Here is a 23,255-nt window from a genome sequence, read left to right on the forward strand (position 1 = left end):
AAAAATAAAACTTTAGGATCTGACAGTATGTACAGTAGCAGTGTGCCTGGGGGTAACTCATAGATTCTCTGTCATGAATCCCTCATCCCTAAAGGGTGAGTTGGAAGAGACGACTCCCAGGACCAGTGTCAGACCCAACGTGGCAGGAATTACTAACTAGAGTGCAGAGCCCAAGCCTCACAGGTAATGTACTCACAGGCCAGAATGTGTTTTCCTGATACCGGACAACACTCTTATGTTTTGTGCACATTTGACGTTCAATACAATTTTTACCTGTACACTCAAAGCAAACAAAAAATGACACTATACAAAGTCACAAAACCCCGTCTGAAGTTAAAGCAGATCACTCATAAGCATAAATACAATTATACTGAAATGAATTAAATTCCTTATTTGAAAAAAAAATATGATGTTGGACCAATTTTTCACCTAGTTATTCTGTCCTCCAGATCTTGGGAAGGCAAAAAAAAAAAAAGTCTCTATTCTTATCAAGAACGTATACATCAGAAATAATATAGATTCTCACCAGATAGAAAGTTATCTTCCAATATTTGAGAACCTAAAATGTCAATTAGAAGTCTTCTACCCAGTTTTATAGTTTATAGTGTAAGGATACATTACAAAGAATTAGCTTTACCTGATTTCACATAGTACCGAGCACGCACTGCATTGAAGAAATTGTGCCTGATGACCATTTTGGCAAGAGCTCTAGTGTTTTGTTTAATATTCATTGAGGACGTACAAGGTGCAGGGTGCTGGAAATCCAGCCATGCATGACACAGACCCAGGGATGGAGCTTACATTAAAGGCTAGCAAGAGAGACAGTCACATACAAAGAAATGTTCACCAACAATAAGATCATACGATAAAACATAGTCTATGAACAAATAAGACAAATTCACAAATCAAATAATTACAATTTGTCATAAATGTTGTAAGGAGACAAAGATCTAGATTAGAGCTGGAAAGGGAAGGACAGTAACTACCCCCCTCTTCTTGAGGGGTTAGTCTGTGCCTGGCTAATCATGACCATGACAGAAGGCAGACATCACTCATGTCAAGTTAGACACCAAAGTAACTGAAGCTAAGAATGGTTGAGAAACTGACCCAAGTCAACCTAGACATAAATAAGGCACGGGACAAGGGCTTACTGCTATTTCAGCAACAGTTTGGTTAGATATTTTATAAATGTTAAATCTAAATGCCAACTGTATGGCATTTATATACAAATCTATCAATGCCACTTGGCCTTTCTCTGTCACTCAGGAAAGCATAGAGTGTGAGTGAATGAGGGAGGTGTTTTCTTTGCGGTAACCACTTACCCTTAAATGCAGTGCACCTCAAATTCTGTGGGGAAACCACAGCATGGTTCAATTGTTCAGTCAAGAGTTCCCTGAGTTAATTTTTTTAAAAAAAGCTTAAGCTTGAATCTCAGAAAACCCCAAGTTCGCATGCTGTCTGTGTCCTAGTTTTGCAGCTTTGTCCCCAAATCCATCAGCTCCAGGTGGGTCAGTGGGTCCACAGCCTTTGTTTTGTTTTGGTGAACTGACCCAGAGGCCTGACACCCACCCAGCAGTCTGGAGAAGGTGGTATCTGGGGCCCTGGTGGCCCCTAGGGACACACAGGAAGAGGGTCCTCTGTGCACACTGGCTCTGCTCCAGGTCTGGAACAGGTCCTGTGAAAGCGTCAGAATCTCGTTCATTTCCAATAAATGCAGCTAATGTATGGCACTTTTTTTAAAAAGTCAAAGAAAAGTTACCCAAATTGGAAGCAATAAATTAAGTTTTTTTATTTACTAGGAACGCTTCTGGCAAGTTGAGAGTGTGGAATGTGGACCAGAAAGGACTGAGTCACACTGGTTTCGGAAGCCTTTACTTGTTTTTCTGTGCCAAAGCTACCACTTTTGTACAATGGGATAATAGCAGTAACTACCTCACCAGGTTATGGTATCTTAGAATGTTCATCTTTGTGAAGCTTAGGAACACTGCCTGCAATGCGCATAGTAATAAGCCTGTGTTCACTAAACTAAAAGGTTTGGGGTCTGGGCTTCTTTTCTTTGCAATTTATAATTAAAAGAGATTACAAAACATTGGGGAATGGCATTTAAAAAACAAACCTTTGCAGAGCTTTGCCTTCCCTGTAATGGTCTTACGTTATTAACAACGTAAGAACCAGTAACTTACCAATAACCTAGAATCAAAATCACAACAATCCAGGCTTTTTATTTAGTACAGTCTTTGCAAATACATCTCTTTCAACAGTTCCAACTACAGAACTACAGATCGAAAAAGAAAAAGCAAACACCACCACACGACTGGGGTGACATTTCCACCAAGGCGGTTACCGGTAAAGGGGAGTCTGAGTAAGTACAAAGTCACAGATTGGGGGGGGTGGGGGGTGGGAGAGGCGGGGAGGCATCCAGACTAGAAGAGCTTTGCTTCACCAACTGAAGCTTGTGTTTTCAACCATAAGAGGATACTGTCAGATGCAAATGTGCCACACATTTCTGAATTCCTATCTGTGTATGAGCTAGGATCAAGTGTACTTTGCAAGGCCCTGGGAGGAATATAACTGAAGCTGCAATACTGAGAAGCCTGGGCTAGCTCAACAAATCCTTCAGGACACTGAGGCCCAGATCCCAGGGTCAACGTGGGGTCAAGAGTTATCCCCAAATATACAGCCTTCTATTACATGTACACTAGTTCCCACTTATCTACGGTTTCAGTTACCCATGGTCCGAAAATATTAAATGGAAAATTCCAGAAATAAATAATTCGTAAGTTTTAAATTGTGTGCCATTCTGGGTAACGTAATGAATCTCTCACTGTGTAGCTCAGTCGCATTCGGGATGTGACTCTCCCCTGCCATTTAGTAGCCAGCCAGGTTATCAGAACAACCATCACAGTTCTGTTATTCAAGTAACCCTTATTTTACTTAATAATGGCCCCAAAGCACAAGGGTAGTGATGCCAGCAATTCAAATAGCCAAAGAAGTCATAAAGTGCTTCCTTTAAGTGAAAAGGTACGAATGTATAGGCTAACACGTAATATATATATATATATATATATATATATATATATATATATATATATATATATATATATGGTTTGGTACTCTCTGAGGTTTTCAAGCATCCACTGGGGGTCTTGGAACACATCCCCTGCAAATAAGGGGGCATGACTGTACTATCTATCATTGACCTATTTTATTTGGACCCTGACTTTGGTGACTTCAAAAATGGTTTACCAAGAAAAAACAGAGTGCGGGGACTTTTCATAGACGCCATACTTCCTTTCAAAAGGAGCTAAAGGTAGTGGGTAATATTTAGTCAGGTTTGACGGATTACTCAGGTAAGAATAAGGACCTGGGTAACTTTACCCACCCACCCCCCAATCATTTATACATTTTATTGGCTGGAGCCAACTAAGTTGGCTTCTTACCCGGCTAAAAGGAGCAAGCAGTAAATCCTCCTTGTCTAGGCATTTATCCGATAACCAGGCAGTCCTCGTTTGAGTGGAAAGGTACTTCAGTTTACTGAAGATAACCAAATTCGAATAGAAAGCAGGTGATCAATAGTTTGCCCTCAAGAAGAAATTTCCAAATATTTGAAAAGTCACCGTCATATCAATATTTAAACACAATCCATAATGAGTCATGTTTAAATAGGTACATCATTTATGCCACACTTGAGATATTTATCAGAAATTGTGAACAGTTCATGGTGCTGGAAAACCGGATGACAAACTGGACATGGTGTAATGCAGGAAAAGAGATGACAGGATATGAAGAAAAGGTGGGTCAAGTTCAGATGTGAAATGAAACGCCTGTGACTGCATTTCAGCACATTCAGTTGAGACTATGTGGGGGCCAGGTAAGCATTTTTACCCCTCGCTTTCATGGATTCCATAGAAACCCATGACCACAGAGCATCAAATGCTCAACACTGAATATTAAAGCCTTCTGCACACGGTTCAAAAGCTTGACATTAGTCTCCATTAACACTTAACTACATGCTTCAGCAAATAAACATCAAATTATTTCCAAGATAAACATCGGTAGGTGTTAGTTGAAAGGGAGAAAAGTGAGGCTCAAGCTTCTTCAGTTTCTTTGAAGTTTTATTTTGGTTTCAATAAAAACTCAGCTAGGCAGCTATTTGTGAACTGAGTTGGTTGAAAATTGCGACCACTTTTCCCGTCTAAGAAGGCTGAGGTGATGAGGAGAACCAAAAGAATCTGGTTTGACTATAAGGAGGGGGAAAGTCCAGTGCTGTTCTGACAAAAAAAGAGCAACTTAAATAGAGAAGAAATAGAAAGGCACCTAGACAACAGAAAAAGTATAATTCACACAAAAATTTCAAGTCACAAACCAAATAAGGTGTCGTGTCAAACTGCTTAGATACATCCAAGAGAATGTGACAGAGAGCTGGGAAAAGACAATAATCCCCCAAATAAGCATTTATATGATTAAGCAGACTCAACACACACATTATGCTTCGTACTAGTTTGATGACACTCTAAGTACCCTGGCTTTAGAAAGCAACATAAGAGCACACGTAAGGAGGGCCAGGATGCAGAATCCTCATTTACACCCCTCATTTCCAGAGGGCCACACCTGGAATGCCTGCAAGCTCAACAGCAGACTGAGACAGCTTTCCTTCTTCAAGAGGAAAATTATGAACGTTACTCATATTAAGAATAGAACTTACTCTGTGTTCTAATTCCGAAGAGCATTCCAGATGAGCAAGGAGGGTTCTTTGTGCCCCCATCAAACAGCCTTCCTGATAGCAGGCCTCCTTACAACACCTCTATGAAGAATTCTTGGCTGTTTACCACAGCCTGGGCTGGAAGATTCCATTAATGAGCCTTCAAGACATACAGAAAACTTCCAGCTTGTGAAAATTTCAGGGGAATTACACAGTAGCACAAGCAGTGTTTTCATACACAGAATTGTGATTCATTTACGTCAAGATGACCTAATGAGAATTTTTTTCTTAAGACATAGATGTAATTAAAAGTGTTCATTACTCACCAGACTTGAACTACTCAACTTTTAGATATTAGGGTCTATGAGGACTTAATAAAAATCTCTAATTCCTATTATTAAGACATTTCTGTTTTTATAAAACAATAAATGAAAACTAAACTCTGAGCACATGCTCTCAGGATATATTCAGTAGCCATTTAACTCTTTAGGAGAGAACATTGACAGAAAGCCAACACTCTAATTCTCATTTATCAACCAGGAAACTAGGTCTCTAAATCGTTTGTCCAAGATCCCTACAAATGTATACATTCTTTTAAAGACATGTAAGAATAAATCATTTTTGCTTTTCTCCTCCAAGGTAGAATAATCTAGAAGATGTGTTCATTGATTCATATCGAGCAATTACTGTGGGCTACCTACTGCCTGAAGTTCTAGGAGAAACGACAGTCAAGCAGAGCAGACTCCTATGTCCAAGGCATTTCCCTGTGGGGTTGAGAAGTAATCAGTTGTCAATCAGTCATTACAGATGACAGGTCGTACAAACCAGACTAGAAGGTGAAGGCTAGAGGAATGATAAGAGACTGGTTAACAATCTTTCCAAGTGTGTTGAGAGACTTCAGTTAAAAAAAAAAAAGTCATGTTCAAGCATCGCAGCTACCTCTGTAAGCGATTTGCAATTCAGGAGTCAAGAGAAACCATCACTTTAGGGCAAAAAAGGACTAGATACGTAGGGAAATATAATTCCTATGACACAACATTAACAGCAAAATGATCTGTCAACTTTAGCACTGCATACTTACCCCAAAGAAACTCTGGAATTAACATCTTCCAAAGTAGCTTTTATCAAAATAAAGTGTTTTCTTTGTATAAGACACCGTCTTTCATCATATGTCACATGCAATTTCAGAGTCATTTCCGGGCACCCTCAACTTGTGTTCCTAGAGATGTCTCTGGAACAAAAAGCCCCACCCCTCATTCCTTGGATTCAAGAAGTAAGTTCCCTAGAATAAAGATTTAAAGAATCCTGCAAACCACTGTGCACTTTTCTTGGAATCTTGAAGTCAGAAAAACAGCAATTCTTCTTGTTTCTCAAGCTGACTAGCCTGTCCGATGGCAGTGAGGCTGGCAGGAGGGAGTAACTGCGGGGACGCTGCCCCACATGGTTCTTAAGTTACTGTAAGGAAGTGCTGCTCATGATCAAAGGATATTCTTACTGTGTTTTAAGAACTAACTATTCTTGGAAGGCTTTTCCTTCCATTTATAATCCCAAAGTACTTTGTTTTTCATGGAAATTTAAGATATGCAAATATCTTTCTTATCTAGTGATTAAGACATTAGAATTAAATGAAATCAATCCTGACTTTCATAGTCTCAAAAGTGATATTCACATAAAATTCTTTAAATAATGGCCTGTTGAACTTGGAATATCTCACATGGCTTAGTTAAGTGCAAGAGGTGGCTCTGACAGCAGAGTAGGGAAAGGACAGAGGTAACGATTGATCCAAGTAGTTGATTTAATGACTCTCCACTAGTTAATATCTCTAGCCCTGTTCTTTACAGACTAACACTTGTCTCGTTGTAATTACTGGCGTTCTTGTTTGCCTTCACTGACTATAAGCTCCTTAAAAGGAAGGAAACAAGTCTTCGCATCTCCAGCTCATCCAATAAACAAACATTAATTGTGCAATATTTTAATGTGGTTTGTATTTCCCCACAATGCATTTAACAGAGTAGAAAAACCCCACAGTGTTTGCTCATTTGAACTGTTTTTAAAAAGCGCAGTCTTAGAAATAATGCTTACAAAAGCCACTAATCTTTAAATAAAGAATGAATTCATCACAAAAGCAATATTTGTACCTTTTATAACTATATAAACTTTTTTTTACTTATGACTTCAAATGAATAAGTGTACATCATGTGTGTCCAACCCAATAACAAATTTATAGAGCAGAAATAGAATAACCGTCACACAACTGAAGGGAGGTGAAATACGTCCCCACAATTCCCAAAGACTGAGGCCCATGTAGATTATCTCCTGGAGCTGAGATGTCAGAATCTAAACATCTACACCACTCATGCCACGCAGCCACAGCAACTTTTCTGCTTATATTCCCCATTTTTGAAGCCATAATGACACTTTCATCCTAGCAAGTCACATCAGAGGGTTTGGACATACATATCAAAATGTGTATCAGTCATCCAGTTACTCATTTGTGTCACAAAGTGCTGCTCAACCATTGATACCAACCATGTCATTCCAGCTAATTATGTATCCCAAGTACACCATCTACAACCTGGGCCAAGCCTTCAAAACAAAACATGAAGTTTGAAATGGCGAGTTAGGGATGCGTAATACATAAGATAAAAACAAAAAAATTTAAGTTACAAAGAGCTATCACTGTCCTTTCTATTCTGCCACTCAAATTAAATTAAACTGACATGACCTTCTGGAGTAGATGGCCCTCGCTGTGCTTTTTCTTGTCCTGATAGCTGGCTCCTTTAGATCCATATGGAAGTGCTATCCTGTATGTTGGGGGGAGAGGCAGCAAGGAAAGGACAGGGAGCAAAAGGGGTCAAAGCTGCAGCAATGCCACTGGCTAATTCATAAACTGAATTCATTTCAAATGAGACCATTTTGAGACACGGTACTGATTCAACAATAAAAGTAGCAAGTGTTTATGGTACAAATTATGTAGATGGTATGAGAACGTCTTATGCCCCAACTCAGCTCACAGAGGTAGACAGTTAAGACCCTGCAATCACAACTATAACTATACTTTCAACATGTGAAAAAGCCTACTAAAATATATCCAGAAATGTTCTAGAATGAATAAGTTGTATCATCAGATTAGACTTACTTACTGGAACCCTGTGTTATTATTTCTTAACTACAGGTTACTTTGGAAATCAATTTCATATCATTGTAAAAACAACTACTTGTTTTAGAATAAGAATTTCATCGATAAGAATTGGCTTTAGAAAACTAGACAAATCAGGGTTCTGTGAGCGATCTCAGGGTTAACTATCTTCTAACGTCTTCAAGTCTCCATTAACTCAAATTATCTCTGATAATCTTAGTTCAAACTAAGGCCAATGACACCCAGGAGTGAGACCATGAAAACTGAATACAGACCATCAGGGAGTACTTGGAAACATGGAGGGCAGGGAGTAAATCACAAATGTTGTCTTAATTGTGTTCCTCCCCCGCCACCCCTCTCCTCCCCTACACCCTCCCAAAGAAAACACTGGGATGTTTGCGAAAGATTCATTACAAACTGGTTCCTGGATGTGAAAATAAAGCAAAGGACAACATTCTGACATGTGACTTATTTGTACAGCACAGAGTCAAGAGCCATGAAACATGCCCTTCTGTGCCCTCAGCCAGCTACTGAACCACAGGTTCTGTGGGAGAAACGGACATCCAGACATGCATGAAGCAAGGTCCTGGGCTGGAGTAACTCACAATTTAGAGTTAAGTGGTCACAGCACAAAACCAGGGCTAGATCCTATTTACTTTGTTAGGTTTACAATAAACCAATGTGTAAATAAAGATTTAAAGCCACAAGCTCGTCTGGGGGTCCATGCACACAACTTCACAAAGGCTTACAAAATGCTGCTCTGTAACGACCATTCTGGAGAAAACTGTCATATTCAATGTTTTGGGAGAAGGGATGAAGAATGCAAGGACAGTCATCCCAGCTTTCAGTCCCTGTGGTTTACTTCCAAAGATTCCATAGTGTCATCCTATTTGTTCCCCAAAAACAATATACAATTTTATTCTTCCTTTGAGAATGCCTTGGAAGGAAGCTTACTTAGATGCACCAGCCGTTAGTACTAATTACTCGTAATGTCTCAGGGATTTAGAACAATTACTACCAAGGTTACTGCCTGGAAACAGAATAATTACACTAATTGGAGTTCATCAGATATTCATCTTCATCGTTAGCACCACTGATAAGGTGAAATTTACTGTCCATAAATGGAAGTCACCTCAGCTGCCAAAGGTGACTTTCAAGACACGTGCCCTCCATGACTATAATGTACAGTAGGCAACCTTTGGCACTGAACAAATGTGGAGGGCTTAGTATGTACCAGAACTGTTAAGGGTCAACAAAACGGATACATCCCTGCCTCCTGGGTCATTTCATCAAGAGACATTAAATAATCACATCAATTTTTAATACATGCAGAGACGAAAATGGCAAGTGCTACAAGAAGTGTGGGGACAGTCAGGAAAGGCGTGTCTGAGAAAGTGGCACGTAAGCTGAGGAATATTTGGACAGTGAGAAAAAGAATATTCCAGACAGAAGGAACAGTAGGAAAGAGCTTGGAGCACTGGGGAGAACTGAGAGGTGGGTCATGTGGCTGGAGAACAGAGAGTAGGTGAGTGTGAGGGTGAAAGCAGGCTGAAGAGGAAAACAGAAGGTGACTGCAGGAACTTGCAGATCAGCAAAGGATTCTGGTATTTTAGTCTAAGTGTACCTGAAAGTCCTGCTATATAAAGCCTTAGGCACAGGAATGCACAGATTTAGAAGAGTATTAGGGCAATAACCAAAGACAGGGCTAGAAGCTTCGATGAGGTTCATGGCTTAGAGCAGTGAATGAAGGGAAGCAGAGTTTGCTGCCCCACAATATGCCTCTTTGGGGATGTTGGTTATTTGGGGCTGGTTAATTTTAAGAAACATCAGACACGGGAGAAGCTCTGAAAACCTAGTAGAAGTTATCCTTTGTAAAAGGATATTTACATTTGTGAGGGCAATCTCCGTTTGTGAAGAATTAGCTTATCTTGAGTAAATTAAGAGAGGGATCACCCTCTCCATACCTGGAAGAGAGGGTAACTCTAAATCTCTAGAAATCCTTGGCAACGGAGAAGGCATGGACTTAAATCTGAGTAACAATTACCTGTGCTCATTACCTGTGCTTTTCTTGGTCACCTCCCATAACTGACTCTCCACTCACTGCTTTTGTCTTTAGCTGAAGGTGGTATTTAAGGTGATGGCTTCTGCCATGTTGGCAAGTTTCTCAGTGTTCCTGGGTCTCTCCCATGTGTACATGAGATATACGTGTTATTAAACTTTAATTTTAATCTGTCTCGTGTCAATTTGATTGTTCGACCAGCCAAAAGAATCTTGAAAGATAGAGGGAAATATTTTCTCCCCAACAAGGGAAATGGACGGATGTGTGAGATAATTACAAGGTACAGTCTATACAGCTTTGTTACCAGGAAGAGGCCAGCTTTCTGGAATGAACGGAAGTTGCTACTGACCAAGAAAGTGAGCACGAAAAGAGGACCATGGACATTGGCTTGAAAAGAGATGCTGTAGAAATTAGAGATAAAACATTAACTCACATCACGTTACATGCAAAAAATATAGCACTGAATTTTTCTTTTCTTTTTTTAATGAAAGATATTAAACAGCACCAACTTTCAATTGTTGTAGGGCCAGTAGTTTATCTGGTCAAATTGAATTGTTATATTCAATTAAACTGTGGATTAATGAGGTAGTGTTTTTAGGGCCATAGTTCACAGTGTTACATGACTTGAAATTTGAAACAGAAAGCAATGATTGCATCACTTGAGAGGGCACCCTCAAAAGTTGTAAATTGCTTTTTAAAGAGTCTTTCAAAACTGTTAAATGTAGACATACCCACATCCGCATTTGCTGAGAATGCCCCTCAAAGAATCCCTTAAGTATCACTATTTGTTTTATTGCTTGGAAAGGCCCAAAAATCCATTAGCCTTCACTTTTGTAGTCAAAGACTTCAAGACTTCGTATGATTCCTGACACTTCTTACTTCCTGCTCCCCAGTGTCCCATTGTGTAGAAACCTAGCAAAACTCCAGCCATGCTCCCCACACTTGCAGTTGTTAAAGCCTCTATCTTTTAATGCCTTCAAGTCTCCACCCAATAAAACTTGCCCCACAGTAATATTTGGTATGGAGAATCCCTACCAATAAGCAGGGATACCAGAATAGGATTTTTAAACTGGCCTGCACTTCTGGTCAATTCTTCCATCCAGAATAGGAAGGGTCTTTACCATTGTCACTTGGTTGGAGATTTTTAAATGGGTTACCTCGGAATAACTCTATTTTAATTCACTCAAGACAAGCTAACTCTTTACACTGGATGCACTAGGTAAATTCTTTTCTTTTATTCACTCTCTTGTAATACTTGAGTATATAAATAACCTAATGGAAAAGCTTTCAGGCAGAGGAAAAACAGGATAATATACAATATAGTCCTAGAATGAAAAATAGGTTTCACTATGTGTTAATGCGTATTGATTGGTTGAGGATCCTGAGGCCTCTTTCATGTACGCATTCATCACGTGCACAGCAGAGGGAATGGCATCTGCACACACTATGCCACCCCCAGGACAATGGGGCCACAGAAACATAGCTTTGAATCCCACACCAGCCTCTACCTTTTCTAGCACTGTGAACCTTCAGGAAATTAACTTCTCTGTATCTCATGTGTCAGATGAGGACACGTGTCCTGGTCCCACATGGGCCAGTGAGGATTACACCAGGGGCTCAAGTACTGCTGAGTCTCCCCGCTCCCTTCTTGAGGGCGGGAACAAATGAAGCAGCGTTTTGCACAGGAGTTTCAAATTGTTCTTCACGGTAAATAAACCACCTTTCTTGGCCTGCAACAGGAGTTGTTATCAGCTGAGTTATATCACCCCAAAGTTCATCTGTTGAAGCCCTAAGCTCCAGGACCTCAACTTGTGGCTGCATTTGGAGGGAGGGCCTTGAAAGAGATGATTAAGTTAAAACGAGGCCATTGGGGTGAGCCTGAATCCAACAGCATGGGTGTCCATACACAAAAGAGATTAGGACACACCAAATGTAGCAGGAATGCAAGCACACAGAAGCAAGACGACGGGAGGACAGAGCAAGATGGCAGCCATCTGCAAGCCAAGGAGAGACCTCAGAAGAAATCGAATCTATCAACACATTGATTTTGGACATCTAGCTTCCATAACTATGAGAAAATCAATGTCTATTGTCTAAGCCACCCAGGCTGTGGCATTTTGCTATGGCAGACAGAGCAGGAACAAAGCGCAGTGTCTTCCACCACTTCCATGGCTCACCCCCTCTACCCTGTCCCTTCCTCTTCTCATATCCCAGTCACCTGCGGCTCCTTTCCGTCCATGCAAACAGTAGGAGGAGGGAGCAGTCGGGGTCAGAAACAAGAAGTAATGAACTGCTGATCCAGAACAATGTAACTTTGCTTCCTGTATTGTACTTACCAGAAACCCTGCCCACACAGGGGGAATAGGTCATTCCGGGGACTAGAGAGGAATGGTGTTCAGCTCTCTCCATCTAGAAACATGGCTGCAACATTACCATGTTGAACTTCCCTCCAGAACAGCTATTTCCTCATCAGAAAGAAGGGTGTTTTTTTAAAACCTCAATATTTAGTTAAGAAATGCTGTTGCTCACAAATGCCTCTCCCTCTGTCTCGTTTGGACTGTTTAATCAGGTAGGAAGGTAGTTAAATGTGTTATCAGAATCCAGTTTAAATGGAAATGCATCCCCGGCCAATTAAACCTCACACTAACCACAGCGCATATCAGTGCTCTGAAACATTCGTTCTCTTAGAAATGTCCTCTACCAAGTAAACTATGCAAACAATTGCCAACATGTCAGGACCTGCTGGTTTGCTACGCTGCATGCTGGTAATGTTAACAACTGTCTAAATACCACAGGAGTTTAGGTTTGGGTTTTGGTTTTTAGATCTATCTCCCCCAGTTCACATCCTCTTCCAACAGGAATCATACCCAGCTCAAAACTGGCGTGAGTTTTTTTCACTCCCCTTAGAAATAGCAGTAACTTTTTTTTTTTTTTTTTTTTTTTGCAGTATGACATAATTCTGGACTGCTATGCCCTTTGTCTCATATGTTTGGCTATCTCACTACAGAAATGACAATGGATGCTCCTGTGGTAGTTAGTATGCATAGCCAATGGGATCAATATAAGAAAGAGACCCACAAGTAGGGTCTACTGGTCTAAAGAAGGCAAGTGAAAGGGGTAGCATGAACACAGTTGTGCTAATTTGCCAGCTGCTCCCTCTAATCACCATTTCTTCTCCCCTTAACGTTGTAGTACTTGTTGCTGGAAGCAAGGAGATAGCCAAAAAATGTGTTACTGTTGACAGCATTAAAGTTTAAAGTACAACAAAGTGATATTTTTTAAGCAGAAAGGACTAACGAAGATAGTTATATGGGTGAGGGGGAGAGATGTGAAGACTGCTGACTTTTAAATTCATTTTTTTGTTAAACTCACTTTTCTGTTGTATTCGCTGCACTCAGAGTTTGTAGTAAATTAAACCTAATATCTTAGAAATATTAATAGAATGGCTTACCCATTGAGAGCGCATTGCATTTGAAACTACAAGTCTTACCTTAGTGAAATCATGTGTTATAATTCCATTGTGTAGTTACTTCTCGCCGCATTGTGGCCAGTTGAGGTCTCCTAGGACAACCGCTCACCCAGGAAACTAGCGCAGCTGAAATCAAAGCTAAGCTTTCTGGATGGTGGAAACAAAACCAGTTTGAACAGAAAGGGTAGAGGTGAATGGAGTGAGCTATTAATGTTTGTGTCTCTTACACCAGTGAAATCTTCAATGACACTTTTCATTCGTCAACCATTGGACTGCATGAGGTAGAAGAATCACCTCCAGATGTGAGTCACATGAAGAAACATACACCTGGGAAACCATTATCAATCTTGTCTTAACAACCTTTGGGAGAGTATTGGGAGAAATACTTGTTGCTATTTGGAAACCAAACACTGAAAGTTCTAGAATCAGGTTTCTAAAGTCCACCTGGGTGAGCCCTGGGAATTCAAAGCCTGAGGTGTCTACAAAAGAGCACCAGGGCTACTGAGGAAATGCTCTTGCCACAGGAAACCTCCTGTCAACAGGGTGGTCACCAAGGCTGGGTGATCACAAGAAGACCCAGCAACTACCTGTCACCACAATTGTTAACTGAGATCCTTTCTTCTTTCCTTAGGAAAATAAGTCCTTCAGAGAATATTCCAGAACACCTAGTTTAACCATACAATGTATATAGCAAATACTCAAGTGGTCACATAACCTCACCCTACCTTCTTGATGAAATGCAGGATAAAGGAAGGGAGAAAGTCACCTCTAATCTCCTGTAAATCACCAATTTCTCTAGATTTTCCTTTTCCCCAATCATCTTAAATATGACTAAGGCAAATACAGAAGCTGTTTATCCTCTATTGAAACAGCTAAGAACATTTGTAAAGGTCAAAGACAGCAAATATACCCTTCCAGTTTCCAAGACAAGCTCAGAGAAGCTTAAGACAGTACTTTGCAAAGACTCAACAATTCTGAGAACCTTCTTATATGCACCCTGAAGAAACAGGGATGTCCTCACAGCTACTAGATGGTTGCTGATGTTTCCCTTTTCTTTTTTTAAGAGGAGTAAAGATTTTTATTAAAGCGAAAGTACAGCTCTCTTGTGAGAGGGGATACCCGAAATTGGAACGCCCCTGTTTTCCCTTTTGATATACCATTTCCCTAATTAGATCTTGTCACAATTAAACTTAGCTATTATATTAGCCTAGGTGGTCATGGTGTTTTGAAGGGCTGTCAACGGGTAAATGATAGGAGTCTTCAAAATCACTTTGCCAAGCAATCCAGGAAACTTATTTAGAATGTTCAACCAGGAAAAAATATTCTCTCACATCTATTTCTTTATAAACTTTAAAAAGAGGTTCTGATTTGGGCTTATTTTAGGGAGATATCCTTTTCTGAACCTGCAAAACTATAATAATTAACAGCATTATAGAAACGGAAGTCACATGTTTATTGCAGATTCCCTGGGGGGGAATGTAAATTCATTAAAACTTATTCTCCACTATTAAAATGTCTAAATAGATCATTTTAAATATGAAATTAAAATTGTGTCTCATCTACGACTGTCACAGTTTCACCAAATACAAGTGTAAACAGTTAACACTGTTAAAATCAGTTTCAAACATCTGAATGTTAAGTTTTGCAAAGTGTTTTAACAACTTGTACCTAAGTTCCATATTTTAATGACAACTTCAGCAACTTAGAGCTCTTTTGAATCCTCTAAACTGGCCCAAATACTGTAAATGATAATCCTAAAGAAAAGAGATTGAACCTCATGTTTCATGCAGCTCTCAAACCAATAAGCCAGACAGATAACGCTAGTAATCCATATAAAAGCTCAAGTCCATCCATCACCTCTCCACAATACTGCATGCTGGATTTTCCAGGAGTTTCCTGAGCATTTCTAGGGCACAATGCCCGATTGTTCCACTCACTCCATAGCCCCCAAATTAGTCTAAAACCAACTGACTTTCTTTTCAAATGTGTAACTTCCACCCACAGCCCCCCAACTTTGTACCACTGTTCGTTTTAGGAGGAAAACAAAGATGACACTAAAATTTAGTTTTATGAGTTATTGTAGTGCATGCCACAAATTCTTTGGCTTATGGAGGAAATCATGTGCCTATAATGTAAGAAGCAGAGAGATAAGCCGAGGGGGGAATGGCACATAGGTAAAGCAGTAACAGGTAGCACCTGGAGACAAGGGACACAGCAGCGTGTGAAAGGCAGAAGATGGAACAGAGGGTAGCAGGGAGGGACACAAAATCAGATTTGGGTTTTCAAAAAAATGGTAGGACTTTTTTTTTTTTTTTGAAGTAGCAGACAGTGAGTAAAAGTTTGACTCAATTACACAGAAGGGAGGGACACGTAGGAGGAAGCTTTATTGGGAAATCACCTGGGTTTCCACTCAGCCAGCTAATGGGACCTTGAGCAAGCGGAGAATTTTCCTAAAAATCCTTTTGAGCTCCAAAATACATGTTTTAGTCATGAGCTTTCGAACCTTTTGTTATGCTGACACAAGTATTTACAAGGACTCAGGTTGTAGTTCGGATAGTATTTAAAACAGCCACGAGTTTTTTTGTGACTCCTGCATGGAAGCAGAATGAAAACTGGTTAACAGGACTTGGTTCAGTTCTATCAGGCAACCCTAACTATACAGCTGGAGGGGGCGCTGACTAGTATCTGATTAGTATCTGAAAGTAGAATTACAGGTAAGGTATCTGAGTTAACTACCTCCTCCACCTGTGAAGTATAATGAGGAAAGAGAAGGTGGCCAACCAAACCCACCAAATTCATCCACCGTCCTTTTAAGAGCGGCCATCATCAGCATACTAGAAAAGGCGTGACTCGAGGATACTAGTCCATGGTCACTATGACAAGGAGCACTTCTAATCTATGTCACTTAATGTATTTACTGATTAAATGTGTATTCCATGCAGCTCTTCTGTGATACATCATGTTTCATTGAAGAACTTAGTATGGGTCTCTCTACATCACTATTGAAGGTGTTAGTATGTTAGAAGGTTATCCATTTTTATCCTCCAGTCTCCATGCCGCATAAGGTAAAATGGCCAAGGCGAGTGGGAAGCCCAGTGTACGCAGCACTGTGGAGGGGAGGGACCATCAGACATACGCTTGAATTCTATCACTTTCTAGTAGCTCTAGAATCTTATGCCCATTATTTAATGCTGTTTTTCATCTGTTCACAGGTAAAATGCATCTAATAATTTGCTTGAGAGAATAAAATTCGAGCATATAACATACAATAAATAGTCAACAAATGTCCAGTTCCATCCCTTAACTGTTCCAGATTAAAAAAAAAAAAAAAAACCACCTCTGTGCTGGAGGAAAGTTTTTAAAAAAGATACAACTACCATATCCAAAACCTCTTGCCTACAGTGAATAACTGACAAAGTAAAATAATCTCCCTCCTAATCCATACGATTCAAAACATGCTTAAATAAACTATTAAAAAATGATTTAACCAAAATGATAATGACTTTAACCTTCACTCAATAGCAAAAACCGGGTGTCCAGAAGGCCAAAAACCAATCACCTGGGCAGAATTAATGGCCTGACAGGTTGGAACTGATTGGAGGATGTACCAATCCCAAATATCTGGAATTCCCAAGCACTTTTTTGTTTCTAAGGACACAGTGACTAAGGTCTCCATGCGGATAATTACTTTCAAAGATTTTTGTCAACAGATGACAACACCTTTACATTCCTGCATAATACAAGCATCAGTTTTATTCCTGGAATGGGGGTGACAGCAACTTGGGAAAGGGGAAAGGGAATATACCATGTGCGTCCTTGGAATTTGAAGCATCTCAGTTGGTTTATATCAATCTTAGTACTACTAATGAGACACCCTTTCAAATGCTAATGCTACACCTTGATTGGGGACACAACAAAGCCAACCGAGTTCTTCAGGAATCTGAATGCATTATATCTATCCCCAAGGTCATACAATGAGCCTTTCTCTGAAGGTCTTTAATTTTCCGGTACTTTCACTTTTTTTTTCATTTTAACAGCAATTCAGTAAGGAGGCTGGGGTTGTCTTCACCTACCCACTTTAGACTTTTGAAACTAGGACAAGTGTTCTGGCAACAAATTCAAGGTGTCATAGCTACACCTGGAGGATTTTTCTAAACCACAAACTTCAATATCCTACGAACTACTCTTCAAGGCACCACCATGGCCTGTCTGGCAATCTGACCTCTCTGAAATAAGCATATGAACAGCTACAGACTTAGAGAATGAAGTAAAGAAAGCTGGGCCTCTCACCACTTTACGGTGACTGTGCTAAGTAAAGGTGCAAAGAATATTTATGAGGCATTGTCCTAAGTGTTGGAGGATTTTACTTAATGCATATAATAACTCTGTATTGTAACCTCCATTTTGCAAATGGGGTTTGAAGCACAGAGAAGGTAAGTAATTGGCCAAAATTCACACAGCTAGAAAATGGCTGAGACAAGATTCTTGACCCAGTGAATCTGGCTCGAGTCCAATTCCACCTCACCTAGCCTTCCTAACCAGCATTCTAAATACCACACTCCCTCACAAGGTACAATGGCTGAAATATACATTTCACAGAGAAGTCCAAAAAACAAACCCATGAAGCCCAGCCCTTCCTCCCTCAACCAAAATGAACAACCACAACAAAAAAAATCAATTCAAAAACAAGTTCATAAAATATTTAAGTGATAAGGGGGAAATACTGTGTAAACGCGTTGCTCTCCCCACTGCACACCATTTTCCTATATTATCTTGAAATGTTTCCTTATGCCTTGTACCCGCTGTGCTTGCAGATGGTTTCTATTTCTCAATCTCTGAAGCTTTCAGGAATTTATTCCTAGACTTTGAAGCTTGCTCAATGGCAACCTCCCCACACTGATGGCCTTGACTAGTCAAAAAAAATCTGCTTTCCCTGTGTTTGTTCAAAACTCTGTTGCCTGTGGAAAGCTTGATTTTTTTTAAGTTACTTAAATCCTTAGGGTTCAGAAAAAGGAACACACACTCTGAGACACTCTCGGCATCCCCTTTCATCCAATTTCTGACTTCCAGAGGGAAAAACAGAATGCTGTTTAATCACAAGGCTCCTTGGGCTTGCGCCTTCTCAAAACTGCAATTAAACTATTCTGGTAAGAATTTGGCTCTATATGATTGTCTTCTACGTTTCTTAAGGTTCACTGGACAATTTTTCTCATGTGACACTTACCTAGATGTCTGTCTTAATAGCTGTGGAAGGAATGGCGTTTAACAAAAACCTTCCTTTGGCAGGCTGGGAACTTCCGTGGTTTTAAAATCACTCCAGTATTTTTTTCAAAAGAATGTAAATGCCATCTCTTGTGTTACATAAGCAGCCATGGGGAATTCAATGAGGGTGGCCATCCTGGTTTCACTCAATCCACTTTGGGGCAAATTCTCATACAGTATCTCAGAATTTCAAATACATAAATCCATAAGGACAGAAATTAGGAATTATGATATTTGAGCATCTTTGAGAATGAGATATCCAATTTCTGACTAAATATACCCAAAACTCTCAGATCTTGATTATTAGCATGAAACAAAAACACAGCTCAATATGTGGATTTCAGTTAGTGGTGTCAATCACACTCTGTGTGTTGAAATGCAGACTGAGAGGTTCTGGAGCCCCTAAGAGCCAGCATTGTACTTATGTACTTTTTACACATATACGTGGTCCTTATTATAGCCTGAAAGTAGGAATAATTATCCCAGTTTTATAACTGAAGAAAGTGAAATCCAGAGAGGTTTGAAATAATTTGCCCAAAGTCGCCTAGCCAGTGCCTCGGGTTTTTCCAAATCCAGTTTCTTTCCACTATACCCTAGGACACCTCCAAAAAAATCTCCCCAAAACACATCAAGTGTACTCTTTTAAAAAAATCTGACTATTTACAAACTCAAAGTCATTTCCTGATATGTATCCACCATAATTAAGCCAAAGAGTAAAGTTCATGTTGCACTGGGTTATCTTAAGCCTTAAGAGACAGAATAAATGGAAATGATCCAGTAAATTGAGAAAACTTGATAAAATGAAGAAGTTTCCACATCATTTCCCCAAGAACTTCAATTTGTGTATATACACAGGAGTTTTCCTCAGTGGTTACCTGGTTTCTAGTTTATCAGCGAAGACAATCATTAAGATGTTAATCTTTTGATAAAGAAGGCGTAAACCTGAGTAGGTAAAAACTACATATAAGAAAAACAAAAGCCTAAACAAACCAAAGCACTTCTTTCAACAGAACCAGACACCAAAAGCAGTTGTTTTTAACAAATAATAGTTGACAGGGCTTTTGGGGGATATTTTCCAAAACAAAAATTTCCACATATCACAAAAAAAAGACAAAACAATTTTATAAATCCTTTATTTAGATAGCATTGTTTATTATAGCTTTTAATGTTCAGTGGTGCTTAATGTGAGTTTTGAAGCCTATAAATGAACATCTTGATTTAAGATACACAATGCAACCCATTTGTTTTAGGAGTATACTGGTAGAAATCTGAAGTAAACTTCTTAGTAGACTAGCTAGGCTCTCTCCCTTTTATAATACAAACATATTTAGAAAGAAAATGCATTATTTTCCAAAGACCAATAAGAAGCACGTATAAAATATTCTATACCAACTAGTTTACTTTTATGAGTAAAATTTTATTTTATAGCATGATTGCATACATACACATATATGTGTACATATATAAATGGTTTTGGGTTTTGCAATTTTTTACAAAACCGCAACGAAAAACAAAAACATCTATTTTATAGAGATCAAATATCCCCCAAATGTTTAAGTTTTTCAAACTCCACTTATCTTGACCATGGCTTAATGGAATGAAAATGGTTTAAATTGTTCTTAATGTGAATTTTTTAAAAAAACACAAAAACTAAAGAGACAACAAATCATATCTTACACTATAATATGGTTTGTTCTGGTAAATCCAGGAAGATAGACTAAAGTCGCCTCCAAGGACAGGTAGCTAAAGCCCTTTGAGCTGAGCTCTTCCATTGGACATTTTAATTTGAGTGATTAGGGGATGGGGGGAGTTCTCTTCCACATGCCACAACGAAAGCATAAGCATCAGTTAAGGACAAAAATACCACCGTCCATATAGTCACCTTTGATGCATTTTTTCAAAAGGCCCAATTAGCTCCGTTTCTCCACCTGCTAAGTCTTGACAAAAAGCTAGCTAGCTCAAAGAATAAGGTAACTGATCTTTTTTATTCTTATTCCATTTAAAAACTATCATGCTCAAAATCCTAAGACTCATTGAATTGGGAGTATATTGGGATATATTTGTTATTGAATTTGGTCTATATTCCATCCAGCTCACCTCTCCCTCAAAAACACAACCTACAGAAAAAGAAAAAAGAAAAAATACTACACATATCCCTCTAAACCATAATAAAACACTCAACACTAAGGAATAGTGAGGGTACCAGGCAGCTACCGTACCAAGTATAGGCCCTGACATACAAAGTTCAAGTTTTTATTAAAAGGAACAAAAGAGATGATTTCCATTTTCCTGCCACGTGTTGTCCTATCAGGCTGTACCAAGAATACTTAAGTATAAAATTCTTTTAAGCATATGTACCATTGCAAAAACATAATATTTAGCTCCTATTTTATATACGCAATGTCTCCTTTTGGACAGTAAAACAAAGTAGCCCAAGAAGAAATCTACAAAGCTATAATCTGGATAATACATTATTGGAAAGAAAATCAGCTATCAAAGGTATATGCATCATGGCTTCTGTTAGATATAGCAAAAAAAAAAAAAAGGAAGCGTGATGAACTTAACCATATTCACCCCAGCAACCCTAACTGCCTTCTTCCTCCCCCAAGAGTGGCTTTCCATCTCCATGGGGTTCGCCTGGATTTCTAATGAAACAATGAGGTAGGAATCAAGAGAAAAATAAAGGAGTTAGGATCCTGACAAGGTAACCATTTTCTCTATTCTGGGTTTTGTAGGCCATCTTGTTCCTATAAACGCCAAGATGTCTCAATTTTTCCCAAGTAGTGACACTAGGGGCAATACCCACTGTCCGTTTGGAGACTAATGTCCCTTAATCAAATGACCAGCAGCAAAAATCTGTCAAACAGTTAATTAATGCAAATTAGGAGAGTCACCATCACTGCAGTGCAATATGTTACTGGAAACAGAACAATGGATAGTACAAGAAAGGAAAATAACAGTGTTCGATTAAAAAATATTTAATTCACAATTTGTCCTCATTATAACGGCAAATCTTATTTTTCATCAATTGAATCACTAAGAAAGCAAAGGATGACAGATGGCCTAATAAAGAAGAAACATACACATGGGATGGGGAGAGAGGACTGTCATTTGCGCCCAAGGGTTTCACGCAACATTTAGGGCAAACGCCTTTGTTCCTCGGCCTCGGAAGAGAGAGTGGGTGGGTGGGTGATGGAGAGATCAGCCCCGGCTGCTCGGCCCTCCACACCCTGCTCTGTGGCGCATGCGCGAGGCCAAGACAAAGGAATAGGTAATTACAGTCCCGATTCATTCATTTTGTCCGCAGTACTGGGGATCTGTTAGCCCTGGCTGTACTCCCGGAGGGAGGGTGGGGAGTGTGGGGTGCTGGTCACACCCCTATAGTAGGAAGACCATCTCGATGCTAGTGTTTCATTTTAATCGGCCACGTATGTGCTACTGGCCTCGCGGGAGACCGAGGTGTGTCAACCATGCTCAAGGTACTAAAAATGCACCCATGTGCGCTGTGCTAATTTCAGCAGGGTGAAAATTACACAAGCAAAGGCTGTCCACGGAGTTTGTTTCAAGGCAGAAATATCTCTGGGGAAGCAGATAAGGAGCCCAGCCAAGCGTTCGATGAATATTCATGAAAAGAATGCGGTTTGTAGCCGCGCATTGTGTGCACGACCGGATCCAGGGATTCTGCAATTTATATTTTTCGGGATGGAAGGGACTGGAACCGCGTGTCAGGTTTCAGCGTTAATGCTTTACTCAAAATCTGCTAAACCTCAAACATTCGCTCACAGCCGGGCTGGGCCGTCAGGGACCGCGCGCTGTCAGGTTCAAACTCACACTCTCCCGGCCAGGACCGCGGGTGTAGGCGCCCAGTGCATTCTCTGAACCGAAGACTCCAAAAACTCAGATGTTCAGAGGTGGCCCGTGGGTTAGTGGGAAGGCAATTCAGCCACGTCCGAGGCTGGCTGTTCCATCAACTCAGAGGTGCTTCTGGAGGCACGTTGTCATGGGAATCTCGCATTCCTTGGCCACCCCAAGCCAAGATTCAGGAGTCCCACGGGTGGAGGAAACCCATTTGCTAATCCAAAAACCACCTCCTTCCTCTGATCAGACCAGATTCCGCGTATTCCCTCTCCCCTAATCCCACCCCACCCCACCCCCACCCCCACCCTCCATCTTCGGCTGCTGCGCCCCTCGCACCAAACGCTTTCTTCCCCGCAGTGGAAGGTTCCGATGACAGATACGCTCCCTTCAGCCCCACAAAACCGTCCCTTTGGGACTCAGTGCACTCAAAGGGCTTCGCATTAGGCAATTTCCTCAACTATCACCTTCTCTCCCGCTTCGCACCCACCCCCAACTCGGTTTATCGAACTCGCCATCCCTCCATCCTCCCCACCCGGCGAGTAGCTGAAGCCACCCACTTCGGGGGCTCCCAATCACCCCAGATCCCAGAAGTGCGACGGAGCCCTGGTGGAAGGACCCCACGCCCGGCGCCGTCTAATCATACCCTGCACTTCCACCCACCCACACCCACCCGGCTGCAGCGCGGAGAGAGAAGGGCGGGCCTGGGGAGCGGGGCGCGGTGCGGTGGAGTAACGGAGGCCCCCGGGGTTGCGGGCGCCCCAGGTCC

At 40.5% G+C, this 23,255-nt stretch overlaps 1 protein-coding gene across 2 annotated transcripts in view; it reads right to left on the bottom strand.

Moving 5' to 3' along the window:
• The window catches only part of BASP1 (brain abundant membrane attached signal protein 1), a 48,383-nt gene that overhangs the window by 24,196 nt on the left and 932 nt on the right, over window positions 1–23,255 (bottom strand). The window lies entirely within an intron of this gene.

The sequence above is a fragment of the Rhinolophus sinicus genome, linkage group LG03, assembly GCF_036562045.2.
Source record: "Rhinolophus sinicus isolate RSC01 linkage group LG03, ASM3656204v1, whole genome shotgun sequence".
Classification (NCBI taxonomy): domain Eukaryota; kingdom Metazoa; phylum Chordata; class Mammalia; order Chiroptera; family Rhinolophidae; genus Rhinolophus; species Rhinolophus sinicus.